Below are 20,618 nucleotides of genomic sequence, written 5' to 3'. Positions count from 1 at the left end.
TCCAGCTGCTTTAGCCCAGGCTGCAGTTTTATGACCTCTTGTCCATAAACCAACAGCTACCTGTCACCTGTGCACTCTGTATGCTCCACTTTGTGAGAAGAGGGAAATACAGTTCATTAAGGAGATACAAGGCAATAAAAATTTCTGAAGCTTAATAGCTTCCTTGTCTCAAAACTTTTAAGCATTGAATTTGTTTCTCTTATATATAGTAATTTTTTAACATGCAAAAGGGTAGCATAGTAACAGTAAGAAGGTATTCCTTTCTTTCCTTCATTCTGATAATTCTCTTTGCTTCATGAAGAGCTTTTCTTTCCTCAACAAGTCACAGGTTGGTGTGACTACCTTTGTATTATCTTTTGCTTTTTAATGTTGGGGTTTTTTTATTTCCTGCATGAAGATCATGTTTGGAGAGAGTTTGAAAAAGAGAGATTTCCCTTAGATAAGTACCTTTTCCAAAATTTTAGCTAAACCTCCAGGAGCAAGCTTGGCTAGTCAGTGACTTGCATTTGGCAGGTGTGACTTGGTTCCTTCACTGCTTTTTGGAGTTTTAAAGTGTAAAAGCAGCAGTACTGGATAGCAAAATTCATAAAGAACTAGCATAAGAGGTTTCAGAATCGTTGGCAGTCAACTTTGGTGTTAGGAAAGAACATCAGGAAGTATAGGAGCAGGGCAGAGGGCACGCACCCACCCAACAGACCAATTTGATGCTCTGTTGCATATGTGAGAAATTGCAGTCACAACAGGGTACAGCTCGTAAAATAATGGTAAATAAAACTCTCCCATTTTTCAAGGTGGAGTAAGCAGAGAGACCACAGATTACTGATAAACTGAAAGTAAAAATACATGAGAGGAAATGCTATGTGGCATTTACAAGCCTGGTATTTAAATATACACTGGTTGTGACACAGCTCACTCACTGAAGTCTGTTTTTGTGCACCCCTACTTATCTGAATGTTTTCAGGTAAAAAAGTCAGTGAAAACAGGAAATTTAATAGATTGAGATTTAACGAGTTACACGACTTTCCCGAGGTTTGGAAACAATGTGTTCACTGGTTAAAAAATTGGGAAAGAAAATTGTCATGAGAAAATAAAGCAAATGAAGGAAAGAATGGAGACTGCAGCAATCATATTTGTTGACAAAAATTAATCTAGGAGGGCTTGCAAACATTTGTGAAGTTGGACATAAAAGGCTGTAGGAAGTAGAGCAGTTAACAGAGAGGCAGATGTTAGCAGAGTAAAATGTAATCAAGATGAATGCTAAAAGGTTCTCACTCAGTGTAAAAGCCAACAATGAAAAACATAAAATGCGGGAATGCTGACTAAGAAACAGTATTAGAGAAGCAGGATCTTGGGAATGCTAAAGTGAGCATAAGCATGCAGTATGGTGCTGCTACAAAAATGCAAATGTGGACATATGTCTGAAAGGGGACTTATAATTTCTCTTTATTGGGACTAAGAAGAATTATAGTTTTCTTAGAGAACATTCTCTCACTGAAGCAGTAACACCAGAATTGTTATGGAAACTGTTGGGTCACTGTATCAAACCAACACTAACCAATGCCATTAAATAACCTCAGTAGCACTACTCTGCCTTTCTTCAGAACTGACTTTTCAAAAGGATTTGGAGATAAAAGACTACCCTGAGATATGATAATTCCCTACTCATGGCATTAGAGCAAATGTCCCTTATAGCCTCTGTTTCTGTCTTTGTCCTGCTTGCAGAGCACTACTCCTCTTCTGCAAATAACAACTAAAATTGCTGCTGTGTTTATTCTGTGTAACATATTTGTCATTGCATCTCTTCATTGAGTTTTCAACCTCCGCCTAAAGAGCATCCTAGAATACGTATTCCTTCAGAGAGCTGTTTTTCCAGTTTTTCTCTGTGCTGCTACCATGTTCAGCTGACCTTTCCTGCGTAGTCTCTGCTGCTGAGAACTAATTATGCTGTAAGGAATAGAGATGAGAACTTACTTAAGAAAAATGTTTTTATTTCTCCTCAGGTTAATCAGCCTTTCCATTACCACTAAGTTAAAATAAGGCCAGTTTTGGAACTGGAATTCAAAGGAGGAAGAAGCTGGATGTTTTTGCTGCTATTACAGTGATTTCTACTTTCAACAACTTTCATCTGACTCATGGTTTCTAAATGGTCTCACAGAAGATCTTTCAGAGCCTTCTTTGCTTAATTTCCTTTTTAGCATTCTGTTGATTTATTTCCTCTGTTGCCATCTGAATCTCACTTTATATGGCTTTTGACAGATGCTTCTGTTTTTAACTTGCTGCGAGCTACGGCTGTTAGATTCACATTGTACATTTGCTCTGCTGTTGCATATTCTGGATTGCACTTTCATATTATTCCCTTTTGGTCTAATAATGCAAAGACATCCGCGATTTTACCTTGAGCGTTAAGAACTAGACACATAAAATTCCTCACACACATAAAGAGTTGCTCTCTTTGAAGCAGTGGCTGTTCTTCCTGTGGAGTTGTCTGAATGATAGGATGCCTTTTCCTGCTTCCAGACTCAGTACCACGTATTTCATTGAACACTCTTCTTAACAACTCCTAATACAGGTGGCATATTAGTTCTGTGATAGGCTGAGATCATTACTGTTCAAAAGAAATAAAACTATTATTTTACTGTCAGTGCCTTTTAATTATTTTTAAAACTGTGTCTGTATGCAATACTATATAGAATTTTACTTTAACGTTATCTGTGGTGTAGTAATGTAAGATTGGTTTAGTTACTCGAAAAAGAAGTTCTCAGCTCTTCTCAAGGAATGAAAAGTATGTCAGTTTGTTTTTTCTCTGCAAATCCCTCAGATATATGTAAGCTTCTGGGATAACAGCTCATGTTAGATATAACTGCTGAGAAAAAAAGGACAGATAAATCAGAAGTAACTGCCCTTACTGATAACAGCTATGGTCATGGAAATTAGGAAAGATTTTTCAAAATGTTGGATTTGGAGACAAGAGGATCAAGGACCCTCTCAGAGACAACAGATAGTTCTTGAACAGCAGACAAGGACGGCAGCACTTGTGCCACAGCACAATACAGATCAAACATATTGTCAGGAACTGTGCAAGTAAATTTCTTGCTCTGGTTCATCTAGTTCTTGATAATTGAGTTGAGCAAAGTAAAATGGATGAGAGAGAGACAACAATAAGTTTGCCAAAGTGAGGAGGACACGGTTTCTACTCATGTAAAAATTTAATTCCTTTTTTTCTATAACAAAACTATAAGGCTCTATCTCACTGGTCTATGCAAATCAGGCAGATGAGGTGTGAAACGGGAACAATTAATGTTGTATAGTAAGGCTTGCCCTCTGGAAATTTAGCTGTGAATGACAAAGGGACTTGTTCATTATGGGCTCAGCTGTATGACTTATGGATGGAAATGCCTCATCCATTGAACTGAAATTAATGTTTTAGCATGGCATCACCATGAAATAACACAAGATCACGAAATATAGGATTTGGAAGAAAAAAACAATCACATTTACAGTAGAGGAATTTGCTTAGTTTATAACAAAAGGGATGTTTTGATCTTTTCGTTTAATGATGATTCAAAAGGGCAAAGTTTGCAATCAGAGTATGCTCAAGACAATGATGAAGACATGAAGGCATGAAGTACATTGTTGGACTTGTCAGGGACTTCAGTGGAGGTCAAATCCACAGTCCTTTACTGAAACACTGAATATGTGCCACAGTAATGGTAACAAAATAGTAAAAAGCACCTTGTTTTGGTAATGACGTGGTATATGGCATTGGAGAATTTGCTTCATGTGCTTTTTTTAACCTGCTCTTCAGGTTTAGGCTGTAATTTGCTTGGGGCAGGGCTGTCTCCTACTGTTTGTAGGAGATCATATACAAGGCCACAAGGTGCTGGCTCAAATTGTTGCTGAATGCAGATACACTGGACAGAAATCGGTGGTGTTGGTGCCCTCCTACAGCGAATCACAATTGCATCTCGCTCTCAGCAGTTGAGGAACAGAAAAATACCACGCTTCCAAGGATGTTTTACAAAAATTCCTAAATTAACTGAATTTAATGCATCGCAATTTTCCTTCTCAGTTCATTATTGTCTAGACATGTGCTTCTGTACTTGCAAATCTCGGCAAAATACCAGTTTGTCTAGAAAAAATAATGTCAGAAGATCATGCTGGTAATTAAAAGCCTAAATTACACCTATAATATGCTTTTACTGGATTCTAATTAAAAATCATATACACATATTTTTGCATTATTATTGAGTAAATCTTGCAGTCTGAAGTCTTAATGCAGAAGCCTGCAGAAGTCGTAAAGAGAAGAAAATGTACATAATTCTCTTCTGTAATTCTATAAATTGCCATACCACGCTATTTTAAAAGAATATAATTAGATGGAATACTTCATTAAAACAAATAGTCAGTTGTAGTAGAATGTAACTTCAGAAATGGAGTTTATCTGCTGCCCTTTGATGACTTTGATTATTCTAAATGAAAATGCATTTTGGAGAATGGTTTTGTGGTGTGGCTTTTCACTTTTTAAAGTTCTAAATTTGTAAGGTATTCTTAAAATTTAAATTGGACTGTGGAGATAGTAACTTGTATTAGAGCAACAAATATAGCTGAGAAAAATGAGGAGTGCTTTCGGGAACATAGGGGGAGAACATCTTTGTTTATATTTGAGACATAGTTATTCCAGTTTGAATTTTGATGAATACAGTGAAATTTGAGTGCAGAAAATCTCTTGCTTCTAAAGGAGAAAAAAATATAAAAAAATCTTTGCCCAGAGAGCTCATAATTGTCTCATGTTTTCTTAAGATTAAATTGACACCATCTAGCAAGATTGGCACTAGCAAGACCTTTCCAGTTTGTTGCACCTTCATGCTGCATCCGAAGTTCCCTCTGCTTGTGTGAGCCCTCATTTTGAGCTACTCCTATTCACTTTCTACCCTGTCTAACTGTATTCTCCATTTCTGACATTTATGCTGGTCTGCTCTGTAATCTGCCTTCTTGCTTAGAAGCTCTCTCTTCTGAAGTCCATACTTTGATCCATATAAAGTGTAAGATCACACCGAATAGATGCCTCTGCTGTACCTTTTCTCTTCCAGATCTTGTGTTTTCTCTCACCAAGACCTAATTTTTTCCCTTTGATCTCTTTTGGGTTTGTTTTTATTTTCTCTAGTCTAAACAAACTGCCCTAAAGGCAGTTTTTTTTCTTCCCTCTCAGCAAAACACATTTCCTGGCGTTGAAACCCCCCTTCTTCTTTCCTACCAATTATTTCTCTTCTATGCCACAGGTTTAAATGTATTTAAAGTTAAAATGTGTGTTACGGTATTTTTGAAAATAGAATGGCCCAAACCATTCTAGAAAGCTTCCTTTTCAGCTGTCTCTTCTGGCTCTTTATGCGCCACGTGTCTTTCTCTGTTTCCAGGCTTATTACTGTCAAGGGGGAACACAACAAAAAATCTAAGCCCTTTTAATTTTACTACCTCACTATAGGCTTACCTGTGAGAGAAGAGCTTAGCATAAACTCTGTGAAAGTTACAGTCCAAGCTTCAGATTCTTGTTTAGAATTTCAGTACCATTAGCAGGGGACAAGAACGTTTCTGTTGGATAATTCAGTACATCATAAAAAGCAAAGAGCAAGTTGAAGTAGGAGAGATGAATGTTCCCCTGCACAAAAAAGAGAACGACTGTCATTCCACCCAGGAAAGCATTCCCTTACCCTCCACCTCTTCCATGCAGTCTGTGGGCCATTCTTGGCACTCGAGGGAAATACAGAACTTTCTGTACTGGCAAATTTTTCTTACCTTGAGCTTGCAGAGACCACAGCAGGGAGGAGTGCTGAAGGAAGTCTTGTGATGTAGTCCTTGCATATGCCTGCAGAACTTGATGGAGAACTGGGGATTGCCAAAGGAGAAAGCTACACTGTGACATTTTCCTATAGAATTCTCTTTTAAACAATCCTTTCCTAGGTCCAAGTGCATTATTTCAGGGACCCAAAGCTAGGCCTGGGAAAGGTGTCAGCTATGTTTTATAGGGTGATTGCATCTATTTCAGAACCTGCAAATGTGGTAAAACAGAAGTTTTGTTGGGAAATTACTGAATTCTACATTCTCATTTCAGTCTCTAATTCATGATATTCACCAACAGCACATTTTGTTTGTTTAGGGCTAAACACAGTGGTGCTTGAGCTGAGTTTGACCATCAGTGAAGTGGTTGGGAGGGAGAAGGAGGAGGGTTTGAAGGTATGTTTTTACCTGTGCACTGAAAGAGATGATGTTTTAGTGGGACAGAGCTAGTGTGTATGCTATGTCCTTGCTGCCCAGTGTTTCCTGTTGATCACCACCCCCTCTCCATGCTGAATGCACATTTGTTTTCACACAAACAGCATTTTAAATTCCTGATCACAACACTGAGTTACTGTGCAACTGTCTGGTCAAGAGTGCATCATTTAGCAGCTGGATTGATAAAGACATGATCAGGTTCAAAGCAAGACAGGACTGCACACGTTGAAATGCAAACTGTGCGCGAACAGAAAACCACAGGACCATTGTAAGCAAGCCAGAAGCTTTGCCACCAGAGATCAGTCCTTCTGTCCATCACCAGGGAAGGAGCAAAGGAAAATTTTATGGAAATCTTCTAGATTTCCATAAAAACCATCTCACGTAGATAATATATTTTTTTTTACTTCATTTTCCTGTCATAACCAGGGCTTCAGGATGAGAGATGTAGAAACACTCATCTGGCATTAATCAGTCTTTAAACTATGTGTTGAATAACATGCAATAAATACTTTGACATATTAATGTGCTTATAAAGAACAATAAGAATTAAACAAAACAATACCTGCTGGGTGCTTAATTGACCAGCATTCACTCTGAGCAATAACTGAGGCTGGAGTTCTTCAGGAAAAGCAGTTGTGATTATGTAATGAAAGATAATTACAACTCAAGCACAAGGGAATGGATTTGTTTGCAGAGATACCAAATGTCAGAACTAATATAGTTTTCACACCTATAGGATCTGGTCCTGTGAGAAAGCAAATTAGATTAAATAGACCCTTGATGCTGAACAATGACTTTCTTATAATCTTACAAAATACTTTTAATCCACACTTGTGGAATTCTTCTTCCCACATGAAAAGGGATAATTTTTATGTGGAGTATCTGCCAATCACTGAGGCATCCAGGCCCACAGAAAGCACATGAAAAGAATGTCTCAGGAAATTTGACTTCTAGGATTGTAATGGGAGACCTTAGACCCATCCTTCAAGACATCATCTTCTCAACATCAGGGTCATCAAGAAATGGTTCTGTATCTCGGACAATGACCAAAGCCACCAAGTCTTTTAATGTCTCATGATCAGATCTTTTATCTTAGGGTTAAGTTAATTTACAAGTTGTCTCATTTGTCTGCAGATTTATAGTGTTACATAGAATCAGTGAGGTTGGAAGGACCTCTGAGATCATCAAGTCCAACCCTTGATCCACTACCACCGTGGTTACCAGACCATGGCACTGATGCCACATCCAATTTCATCTTAAAAACCTCCAGGGACAAAGAATCCACCACTTTCCTGGGCAGCCCATTCCAATGCCTGATTACCCTCTCTGTAAAGAATTTCCTCCTAATATCCAACCTAAACCTCCCCCAACAGAGCTTAAGACCATGCCCTCTTGTCTTGCTGATAGCTGCCTGGGAGAAGAGAACAACTGTCGTGGTTTGACCCTGGCCAGATGCCAGGGGCCTATTAAAACCACTCCACTATCTTCCCTCCTCCCCTCTGCAGCTGGACAGAGGAGAGAGAAAGAGGGAAAAAAACCCACAAAAACAAAACAGCAAAGGAATTTCATGAGTAGAGAAAAGGATTGAAAGAATGAAGTGTTAACAGGCAAAACAAACTCAGAGTAAGGATAAAACTTAAATTTATTACTAACAGAATAAGAGCTAAAGAGTGAGAAATAAAACAGTCTTAAAACACCTTCCCCTTTCCCCCACCCCTCCTTCTTTTCAGGTCTTCCCTCCTCCCCCCAGCAGTGCAGGGGGACAGGGAAAGGGGGGTTTTGTTGTTTGAGTCCATCCCTCAGGCAGCAGCTTTTTACAGTCGGCTCTTTGCAGTCCAAAGGTCCTCCATAGTTTACAGGAGGACACCTGTATTACTATGGTCTTCACCACGGACTACAGGGGGAGTCTCCGTAACTCCGAGTCCTTCCCCTGCTTCTGTGAGGTCTTTCCTACGGGAGACAGTCCTTGATGAACGTCTCCAGTGTGAGTTCATCCATCCCTTGGGCAACAGTTCTTTTCAATCTGTTGCCCTGTGGATGACTTCCCCAAGGGGGTGCAGTCCTTCATGGGTTGAGCTGTACCGCTGTGGATCTCCCACCAGGGCCACAAGTCCTACTCGGGAGAAACTTGCTTCAGTGTGGGCTTCCCTCTCGACAGGCCACAGGTCTCCAGCAGGACTTTGCTCCATTTTGGGCCTCCCACAGCAGGTCACAGCTTCCTTCATGTATCTACCTGCTCCAGCATGGACTCCTCCATAGGCTGGAGGAGGGATTCCACACCCCAATGGTTCTTCATGGGCAGCAAGGGCTTCGGCTTTAAGTCTTTGCCCTGCTTATGGGGGAGGGGGGGGGAAGGGTCCCCCCCTCCTTTCCTGCCACGGTCCGATGGGGATGGAGATAGGATCACGACACTGCACAAAAGGGGTCAGACAAGGTAGAAGGTCGGGGTGCAATGGCCAATTTATTAAGGCAGAACCGGGACTTATGTAGGGTTTGGCTGAGGGAGGTTCAGAAACCGGGGTAGAGCACGAGATGGACATCTCAGGAGACAACGGGATAGGAGGAGGAACTTGGGAGGACTCAGGCATCAGGAACCAATGGGGGCTCACTCCGCACTGTGGCACTTCTTGGCCAATCAGTGTGGGATGAGCGGGAAAGCAGGGGAGAGCAAGGGAGTAAACAACTTTTGGCAGGAAAACAACTGAGGGCAAGCCCAGGCAAGTTCTGGGCAGTACAACTCAAGGGGATTAATACAAAGACATATGGAAAATACATTAAACGTGGTTCAGAACTGGGGTATAAACATGAAAGTCCACAGAATGTCATGTCTTCAAGCACGATATACGTCTCTCCATGCTTGGAAGCATTCCCAATTCGATTCTTGTTCCTCCACACTTCCCCCTCCCTCCGGCTGCACCAACATTGGTGACTGCTTGTTCTCCCGGACTGGAATTTCTTCTGCACAACAACCTTCTCTTCCCCTGTTCTTAAATATGTTATCACAGAAGTGCATCTCGTTGGCTCAGCCTTGGCCAGCAGCAGGAAATCCCTCCTGGAACTGGCAACCATTGGCTTTTCATGGGACAGTGAAAGCTTCTAGTAGCTTCTAACAGAAGCCACCCTATAGCCCCACCCCTGCTACTAAAACCCAGCCACAGGTTAAACCCATGACACCAACCCCCATCTGGCTACAACCTCCTATCAGGGAGTTGTAGAGAGTGAGGTCTCCCCCGAGCCTCCTCTTCTCCAGGCTCAACAGCCCCAGCTCCTTCAGCCTCTCCTCATAGAACTTGTACTCAAGTCCCTTCCCCAGCCTCATTGCTCTTCTCCGGACCTGCTCCAGCCCCTCAGTATCCTTCCTGAACTGCAGTCCTTTTTAATCGCCCTGGTACTTCTTCCATTAATGTCATCGCTGCCAGCCTGGACTACCAACAGTGGATAATAATCTGAGGGCTGAATTAGCTCAGAGAGGCAGCAGACCTCCCTGTGGGATGGGTCTGGTCGACATATAGGGCCCTCAGATCCCCTCAGAAGGGAGCCACCAACTACAACTACCCTTCTTTTTTTCTTTATAGTTGTGGTTGTAATCCGTCTGGTAGACAGGGTGCAACCAGGAGACCCTCCAGACAGATCTTCCTCTTGACTGTCCTCTGCCTGATTCTCTGGGCCTTATACCTGTTCTTTCAAGGCACCCGGGGAGGTGATGGTGGTCAGGAGGGGAATCTTTTACCTCTCCAGTCAGGGATCTGTTTCCATTCCTCGCCATCTACTTGGTTTGCTCCAACTGCCTGATGGCAGGAGGGGCAGGGCTTCACCGTCTCCCGTTGGACTTCTTTTGGGCGTGAAAGGCTGTGACTCCACCAATCAACTTCCCTTTCACTTTCCCTGATGCTTCTTAGCCTCTCTACCTCTTCTTTGAGCTCTGCCACCAGGCACAGCAAATCATTCACCTGCTTGCATCATACACAGACCCCACTCACACTGTCCTCAGTTACTAAAGCCAGGCTTAAACACCCTGCGCAGCCACAGACCTGAACAGCTGCGTCCGTCCTGGTGTCCTTCCTGGGGAGTCCATCTGTGTGAACACACCCCTTGCGATAACAGCAGCAACGGCTTTCACTTTTTTGGAAACCATTGCTGGCTTTAGTTGAGTTGTGGGAAAAAAAAGAAAAAAAAGCTCACCCGAGAGAGCTGGGACGCGGCTGTGCCCCTCGTGCTTGCCCAAACTGCCTCACAAACTGCCGTGCCACATCCCTGTTTGCCTGCTCCGGGTCACCAGCACTCCCAGCAGCCGTTTAAAACCCTCATGGATGGGCTGGGTTCCACCCCTAGCCCCCTGATTCGCCTCCCAGGGCAGCTGCAGCAGCCCACGCACAGCCTTTTAAATCCCCCGTGGATGGGCGGGGTTCTGCCTCCTAGTCAGCTAATGAAGTAGTATTCTTTAAAGTTGATTCTATTTTCTGCAGGCCAATATTCTGTTGGTTTGAGGCTTCTTGAATGTCAGCAAGAACCTGGAGCACTCAGCCACCTTAGTTACTGGACTTTGTTACTTTCTCATTCAGGAGAATGTGCAGACCCGTCTTATCCCAGCTCTGCAGGGTGATTAGCTGCACTGTAAACAAAGGATTTGCAAGCAGGCATAATTTTCTATTCCGTTTTAATGTGACTGTCCCTAGAGTATACAATTTAAGTTTTAATTGGTTATTAAGAGTAGCCATTGCAGTTAGATAATTCCATGAAGAAAAGGGAAAACAAATTACTTGCAATTAATCTCTGTTCCATTTCAGCACCCTGAAAACTAAGAGTTGCCAGGAGAATGAAAGGGAGGAGGAGACAGAAACACTCGTTGAATACACATCATTTTTCCCCCCAAAATGTCAATAACAGCTAATTCAAATTTATTTCTGAGATTTCCAAAACATTAAAAGTTTTTGCACCCATGGACAGTAATGTGGTTGTTGGATGTGGAAAACTGTAATAGAAGGAGATGAGAGTTACAACCCCCAATTATGTAGTAGAAAAACACTCAGTGCAGAAGCTTGTTGAAAATCTTCTTTTCTTCTAGGAATAATATCATGGTGAAAGTTGTTTTGTAGCATTGATGGGGACACTGATGTTTTAGGAAACAGGTTTTATTACGTTTTATTTTTTGTGCTTTCTGAGAGACTGAGAAGCAAACCTTGTGGTCCTCACTGTAAAAGGTTACAGGTTTTTTAAAAATTCCTCACCATAAATATGCTATGAGGAATGACCTGAAGCAAACTGGTATTCTATGTACTAAAGAGTTTTAGTCAAGAGTTTCATAAAACTTTGTGATGGAAATTGCCTTTTCACAGTGTTTGTAAAGAAAGGCAGATACAAAATGACCTGGACACCTGTAAGATTGCCAGGGGAAAAGGCAATTCATCTGAAGAGTTAGGCTTTGGTCAAGAAGGAAGTCCAGAAGGCATCACTGACATGATGCTGGTATCTCTTAGGGAAATAATCTTTCAGGTTTCCTATAAAAAAAATTTTGTTTTATTTATGCTGACTTACAATCAGCCTGCAGAAACAACTGCCATTCTAAAACACTCACTGCATTCCTACATAGCATGAGGGTCCAGGGCCAAGCACAGAAGGAGAGGGCCATGCAAGTCAGCAGACCTTAAGACATGCTGGAAATGAGATGTGCTGTTTAAAACATGATGCAGAATCTGGTAAGGTAGTAAATATTTTATTCACACTTTAGTACTCTGGGCTCTTTCATTGTTGAATATTAAAAAAAAAACCAAAACAAACAATTGGAAGTTTTGTGCTTGAAATTATTTTTTTAAGGGATAAGCGTAACTTTCTTTAGCAAACTGCAGGTCCTGGGGATTGAAAATACGTGGGAATATGGTGAATTTTACAAGCAATGAGTAATGTAAACTAGAAAGGAGGTGTTTCTATAGTAGAAACTAAAATGCTCACTGTTGTATCTGGTGTGGAACGGGACTTTTGCCTCCAGGTAAACACAGAACACTATCCTTCAGCTCCAGTAAGTCAGCATCATTCCTCCCAGGCTGAGTGTTTTATTAAGATGTGTGTCTCTGATCATTGTGCTAACAGAGTCTGATGTTATTAAGCCTGAATACCTGCCTGCTGCACAACTCTGGTTTTACAGTGCCATGATTCCATTGTTTTCAATGGAGCTACATGATTTACAATGAATACTAATAGAGATCTGAATTATCTCCTGCATTTTTCCCTTCTTAGTGATACAAGAGGCAGGCACCTTTTGTTCACTTCATTTAGTCATGTGTTAAGATTTAAAATTCTTAGAATAAAAAACTTCCTGTAGGAGTGGAATGATTATTTGTATTTGTGTTGAACAACAGGAGTTAGAAAAAGTTTCTTCAGACTCAGTCATCTTTGTTATCTCCTGGAGCTGAAGCAATTAGGACTCTTTTTCATCTCAGTAAAGGTTCACCTATTGCTTGCCTCTGCCTTGATCTTGAGATGAGTCAAATCTCCATACTTTCAAATGCTGTGCTTTCAGAACATTCTCTCTTCCTCATTACCTACTTCCCCACAGTATTTGAACCTTGCAGTCTTTAAACTCTCCAGGACCAGCCCTTGTGCATCTGGGTACATTATTCCGTTTCTATTGTTTGTAAAGACAATCATTATGATCTTCAATAAAGAAATGGGAGAGTTTTCACCTCATAAGACTGGTCCCCAAACCTTCTGATGAGCTCCTCCACACTCTCCCAAACTTCCTTTTACAAAGTTATCATAACACCCTGTATTTGAAGGCAGATTCTGTGTTTCTCTTCTCCACAGGTACGGGGTTTTAGGAAGTCCCTCAGGCACACAGGCTGCTTTCATTGTACAAAAGTACTGCAGCAAAATCATGCCTTGGAGAGCACAGCCATCTCACTCATGAAGAAAGGCCTTGTAGGAAGAAAAGAGAAATATTAGTTTGAGGGCTCTCCTATCCTACAGGAAGCTGAGGAGGCATACAAACATGTTCTGAAAGGCATGTGGATTTGCTAACATATACCTTTTTTGTTCTTTTGGGGGTTTTTTTGGTGGTGATGTTAATGGGAGTTGTGGGTTTTTTGTATGGATCAACTAGGAAACAAAAATCAATAAAGAAAGGAGAACTATTCTGTTAGAGTTGAGCTTATTACCTATGAAGTATTATCAACCAGCTAGTGAGGACATCAAGTGCTGGAACTAAAAGAATGAAGGATACACTGCAAGCCAGGACTTAAGTTTCAGAGTGAAAATGCTGTTATCGGGACTGTGTGAGTATGAAGAAGATCTTGGATGTGAATGGTAATGATTAAAATATTAAGTACAGTGAAGAAACTGATAATATCATGATTTCTTTCGATGCAACTTGGTGGTGTACTTTGAAATTACTTCTTAAGTTTTAATGTCAGTGATATTCAGTGTTTTAGGTTATCGTTAATAATTTACCTCAAGTACCTTCAATGAACTGCTCAATTTCTAATCTGAATTTATGAAGTCTTTAATAATACTGCACTGGAAAGTAGTGATGAAAAGAAAAAAAAGTATATGCTTCCGATCTTCTAATGAAACTTTTTTCTGCACGGAAAAATGTTTTTTTAGTAAGATTCAGTTCTTACTTAAATGATAAAATAGGGAAAACATGTTTTATAGGCACTACATTTACATAATTGTCTCATGTCATTGTTTTTACTTAAATTAGCCTTCTGTTACCACCCACTTATCAGTTAGAGAGGTATTTTTGAAGGGAGATGTTCTCTGCAGTGTCTTAATTAAAATCCAAGGAAGAAGAATGTGCCTTTTTTTGGTGTATTTTTTTAGGTTATCTTTTAGATGTTTTAATAAAAGATCTAGCTGCAGCAAATAGGAAACATTGGACACAATATTACACCAACATAGGTGCAATTTAAACCATATGAAAATGCAAATGATGAGCACATTTGTCCTGATCATTTAGAGTTATGCACTGGAATGTCTTCAAGTATTAATTTCTAATGGTTTAGAGTGGTGTTAAAGCATTAACCCTGCACTGCACTGATGTTCCAGGCCTCAGTTCTCCATCATTAAATAATGGGGAATAACTCCTTCCTTTTGCCCTTTTGTTTTCTCTTTGGTATACAGCTTAGATGCGGGGGTCTGGGTCCCTCTACACTGTGTTTGCTTCATCAGCAGGTACTTCTCTCATACCAGCCCTCCCAAGAAATAATAACTGTTACTTCTTCAGCCGTCAGATTTTCTGTTCAGTGTTAGGAAGGTGATCCTCTTCCATGTGTTTTTGATAAAGCCCTTTAAACAGTTTTTCATTACTGTTCTGCTCATTCTGAAGATCTGTTTCCTATACCCGCTACACTGGGCTTTTATTTGAGTTCAAGCTTATATTAGCTGACAAGATTCAGTAACTCTTTATGTAAATCAACCTGTCATTAGTCAAATGAATTTATTTTCTCCTAAATTATTCTACCCCTTTCCTCTCTCCCAGTAGCATGTTTGTGCACTGGGAAATGTATGGTGCTTTCTCAGGGGAATATATAATGATGTTAATTTTCAGAACCATAGAAACAGAAGATGCTTAGAGCTCCCATCATAAAGAATACACAAAGATGGATTTGTCCTCAGCATGCACACAATCCTTACACTATCAGTTATGGAAGTTCATAGACAGAAATTTCTGACCTAACTTACTACTCATTCCTGATTTCTAGCAGGCAAATAATCAGTGAAATCTTTAAAGATACAGAAAGAGTACCTGCAAAAAAAAAAGAAAATGAATGCTAGTGATTTGAAGCAAAAATGATTTGCTTATGCTCTTTCACAGTAAAATATGTTTTAATTTTTTCAGCTACATTGCTGCAGTGATTTGAAAGCCAGATCAAGTTTACCAGGGGCATTATTATAAAACTGGAATTAAAGCTCAGCCTACTCAATTTATATGTATCATAAAGCAGTCAAAAAATGCTGATGGCAGTTGAACTATTGATAGTTTATCAAGTTTTATGGACTAATAGAGTGTAGATCACCCGACTTGTGTTAATAAAGATTTTATAGCACTGTTTTTAAACAAAGATAGTGATTAAAGAATATCCAGATAATGATTAAAGAATATCCGTTAAACAATATGTCTGATAATTCTATAGAAAATATTTCTTCTTCCTTTTTTTTTCTTTTAATTGAATGCAGAAGCCTGAAGAGATGCAGTTTACTTTCTGAGGAAGAATGTGTCAATAACCATATATCTAAGAATAGCTAATAAACATGCATGGATCCTTTTAATTAATTCTCGACTGCATCATGTCAGAATAACGATGTGGTCACTCGCTTTGCCTCTCTTTATATTCATCCATGTGCATGTACCTGTACACCCAGGTACATGTTGTATAGTAATGCCACATTTACTTGATCTAAACTGTAAAGCTCGTTATTTTGCATGATTTGTAATTTTTTAGAATCTGCAGGCATATTAAGAGCTGTTTACATGACAACCATAACTAGAAGCTAAATGGTGATGTAGAAGACCACGCTACTGCAATGGAAATTTTTAATTCCGGAGTTTACTATTATCCCTTTTCTACAAAGGTATAATAAAAAGATAAAGTGATTTTTTTGTTTCTTTAGACTCTTTTGAACTGAACTGTAGAAAAGAACTCTGAAATCTAGATGACATACTAAGGAATGTGTCTAAGTGTGATATACAGAAGGATTTATATGCTGTTTTTTTCTGTCAACTTAAAAGATGTCCTATTTTTCAGAAGTGGCTCCAGTGGGAGATCTGTATTATAAATGTATCCTAAAACATTTGGTGTTGTGAAAAAACAAGTTCTGTCATAGCTGTCTAGATAAGGACTGTCCTGCAAGGAGAGCTTTGTCAGCCATAGGAGTTTTGTCAGCCAGCCTTTAGGACAGGTTGTTTCCAGGCTGTGCAATCCCTTCCCATGGACAAAGATCCCTCTTCAGGGACTGTGTGTGAGCTGGGGCCAGTTCTGGTCATGTCTTACTAGTCAAGGACTGCCAAGTTTTTGTATGCTGACAGAAGTGATCAGTAATATCATCTGAGGCAGGTTGGGGCCTACCAGAAAACCAAATTTTGTTACTAGAAACTAGAATTCTCAAAACCCATCAGAACAGGCTAAGCATCAGACATGTCTTGGTTGATATCTGAAATGAGCACTGTGTAGGGCTGAGTCATTGAAATCCTTTCTTCTATCTTATGTCTGACATTTCTGAGTAGAGCATTGTTTAAATCCTTGTAAGCGTGAGCTAGTTTATAAGAATCAGTTCTTGTCATTTTACTGGCACAAGGGAATTTGTTAGTACCTTCAGAGCTCTCAGCTGTGGTTTCTGATTGCTAGCACCCTTTTTTTTCTTTGGCTAGGGAACAAATGGTTTGTCATTTTGGTAAACAAACTTTCAGTAGCACATAATTAAAATAACCTTAACTACAAATCTTTTATACCACATGTCATTTGTTTCCTTTCTTCACTGAAAAGCAGTTTCTCCCTATCAGTTTTGACTTTATTTTTTTTTTCCTATGTCCACCTTAGCTTTATTTTGGAGTTTAGTAGTATGTGATTGGTTTTTTTTTTGTTAATAATCCTTTATTAGTGGATACAGCTTCCAGGCATGTTGGGTATGGTTAATGTGCTTGGAAGCTGTATCCACTAAAATACCACTCAAGAAAATATCTTCCTTTGGTCCTTCAGAGGAAATAATAATACTAAGTACTGTCTAGCTAATGCCTATGCAGTCAAGCACTCAGTTTTTATAATTTGAGAAGTCATTATCAGTTTGGATAGTCCTGTACAGTGTTGGCATGGACTAATTTTACTACTGTAGTGAAACATGCATGCACCTTGGCATTGAGGGAAATTATTTTTATGCAGAAGTAGTTCTTCTAAAACTAATCTGCATTTAATACAAGGATAAGCTCATAGTTCATCAAATCACAGCATATTCGTCAGAGGCAAAGCTAGCTTGACTCAGGGAATTTTACTTAATTTATTGGCAACTAACACAAAATTAATTAATGATCCATATATTGAGAAAAAAACCCAAACAAACAATTTAACCCTTAGAGAAGCACCCTCTCTCACCTTTCCCCAGGCTCAGCTTCAACCAAGACCTAACATTTACTGCTTCTCATAGTTAGTCTTTTGAAGTCAACTAGAGAGTGTAGAGAGTGTTGCCAGGACAGAAAGACCTTTGCATTTCATTCGCTGTTCTAATTTGTGGTGCTGTAAGGGTAGGAGTACAGTAGAAATAAAAAGATGGGAAAGAAAGATGTTTTAAGTGAAATTAAATGTTATTGTACTGAAATAGCTGAATGCTACAGAAATCACTGTCTCCTCCCCTCTGATAATAGGTACATCTTTTGTTTGTAACTTCGGAAAATGTGAAAGAGCTTTTTCCAATATTTTAAATCCTTGGAGAAAAAGAATAGAAGGGATCAACTTGTAGCTTTAAATTATGTAAATAGCAGGCTGTTAATTTAAAGCTACATTACATGGCAGCATCAAGCAAGGGAAGGGATCCCCTCTTCTCATAACATATTAATTTTGGATGTCTACTTCATTCCACATTTGCATTTAGATTCCTATCTGTCATCTCCTGCATAAGTCACATGTCTGAGAACTAAACCCATGTGGCAAGTCTTAACACTTTTCCTTCTTCTCTGTTGTTCACAGCTAGAGGAAGGAGATGAAAACTCAGGCATCCACAAGTAAGCAAAAGTCCTGATCCTTCAGAGATAGAGGGATTTTTCACTGACTTCAAAGCATGCTTTGAGAGACTGATGTTCAGCATGAGACACAAGTCTCAAAATTGCTGATGATATTCCCTAAAAGGTTTCCTTGTGCAAATGTCTGAAGACTAAGCCTGAGCTAACTTTATGTGATATTTTGTCATTAGTGTAAATAAGTGAAGAGTCAGTCCTGCAGAAGTCATTGTGTGCCTAAGCCTTTCACTGAGACCTCCAAACATGACATTTTGGTGATACATAATGTGGCAAGTCTCTAGCTTTCTCCAAGGTCCTGTATGGTTTGGTGCCTGATCACTGTAAGAGTTGCCTAAATTGATGTTGTCACCTCAGCTGGTACCTGCTGGGATATTTAAACCTTGACCTTCTTAGACCCAAGAGGAACAATTGTCATGGAACAGTTGATGGTAAATGGTTTATTAATTCTTTACAGGCATTCCACTCTATCCAGTCTGGTAAAAAATTGAGAAAGGCATCTGGAGAATAGAGGCTAGTAATGGTAGGAAAGGGTGCAGGTAGAAGATGGAGGGTCACTGACGTTGCTGGATGTGAGTCCAGATAGAAGGCTGTAAGGGGTTTGAAGTCAAGGGCTTAGAAGACATTTCCTCTCTTTGTTTAGGTTTTTAATTGGTTTTACGAGGTTAAGAATATATTCCAAACCTCTCTGTGTATGAAACCTAAAAGGTCTCATTGGTTTTTGTTGTCTGCAGAGTAGGAGTTGTAAGGACTGGTTGTGGAAAGGGCATTAGGAATCCACAGGAGATGGATGAATTTTCTCATGCTGTCCTAGATATCTTTCTTGTGTTAAAGAAAGCTGACTATTAGAAATAGTGAAATTTTGCAAAACCAGAGCGATACATGGATTCCTGTCCCTTAAAGGAATGCCTCCCAGACCTTCCTGAGTTCTTGCAGGCAGGGGAATGCTGCCTTTTGGGGTTCTAAGTTGCAAAGCTTGAGCTGTTTGCCTCTACCAACTTAATAATATTTCCTAATCTTTAATTCCCCCTCAAGCATTTTATGTTGGTTTATATTATGCGTAAGGTGATTAGGTTTTTTTAGTTCAGGTTTTTCATGCTTTACTGCATTATTGTGATTTTATAGATTTTTTGCCTTTAGTGTGATCTGTGGATGTGAATTGATGAAATATAGATAACTCAAGGCTGTATATTACTTCTGAGTTACCAGAAGATGCTTGAGGTTCACATGAGGAGTAATTCATGTAAGGTACTGAAGGCCAATTTCTTATGGATTTAGTTATATTGTCTGAGTATTTATGCAGCAGTAGATTCCAGCAAGTTTAATTCTACCTTCACACCTTTAAGGTTTGATACTTTAAGATATTTAGCAGTAAACCTGTGCTAAGCAGTGGCACTCTTAAGCAGTAGCTTCAGTTGGTATATTAAAGGCAACATAAAAAAAAAATGAGTCAAGGAAAAAAAGCTACAACAAAATATGAGAAAAATAACCTAGAAGTGATAGAAGTGTATTTAATGGAAGTTAACTGAAATTATATTTGCACATTTATTAAGGTAGAACGCTGCATGGGTCAGGCTCACCTCAGAAGTCATGTGTGTCAATGCAGAGGGCTTGGTTGGTTTTATAGTGTTAAGGAATGAGACAAGGAAAGTTCCTAAGAACAATAACAAAATACCTACCTACCTACTTAGGTGAGCTGCAAAGTTAAAATATGCAGCTTAGAGTTGCTATTGGTGCAAAACTGCATTTTCCTGACTGTTATCTCTGCACACCTACTGTGATGAATATCAGTGCACCTTAGTTGGTATTTAACTGTGTGTGATCAGACAAGAAGTGCTGACTCAGAGCTGTTTCCTCTAACCAAAATGCTGTCAGTAAAAGAGGAAACACCTCCTGTGCTTGGATTTTGGTCAGTTTTGAGAAAGGCAGGTTGTGTTCTCTGGATAATTTCAGCGGCAGAAATAAATACATTGGGAATTTCCAAATATCCCAGAAAATGATCTGTGAAGTTTGCAAGGCACAAGTGCCTTCTGAATGTCTTTTTTATTATGAAGGTTGTTCCTTAGGGGGAGGAAATACCTCCAGAATTTTTAAAATCCTTATGTTGTTATTAATGCAAGTAGTCTCTTACTCCTCTTTCTCTCTCTGTCTTGGGTTGTGAGGTCTTTGTAAGCACTGAACCATATTTTCTAAAGATGGCTAGTGCCATGGGTGCCAAGAGAGTTTCTATGTCATTACCTCCAACAGTTTGATCAATATAATACTTTTTGGGGTCTTCCAAAAGCGTAAGGGAAGTGAATTTATTCCAAGAGCAGTTTGATTCATATCATTCATCTTTACTTGAGTTCTTTGTTCCAAAGGTGAGGATGCAGGCAAAGAAAGGTTTGCAGGGTTGAGTTGTTTTTATGTATTTTTTATTTCTACAAAGAAAACATAATTCAAGATCTCCAGAGGAGAAAAATACTTTTAGAAAATAATTTAAATAACAATGCTTGCTATTTAGTTACAATTGTTTAAATATAAGTGGCCAATGAAAAAAGCTCATTATGTAGAGGAAAAATATATACTGTGAATCCTCACAGTTGCCTTACTAATGTGTTTGTACTTGTTCAAACTTACAGGATATGGC

Source organism: Neopelma chrysocephalum, unplaced genomic scaffold, assembly GCF_003984885.1.
Source record: "Neopelma chrysocephalum unplaced genomic scaffold, ASM398488v2 Primary Assembly neopelma1_96, whole genome shotgun sequence".
NCBI classification, from domain to species: Eukaryota; Metazoa; Chordata; class Aves; order Passeriformes; family Pipridae; genus Neopelma; species Neopelma chrysocephalum.
The sequence above is the reverse complement of the archived record's forward strand: the minus strand, read 5'-3'. Positions refer to the sequence as shown.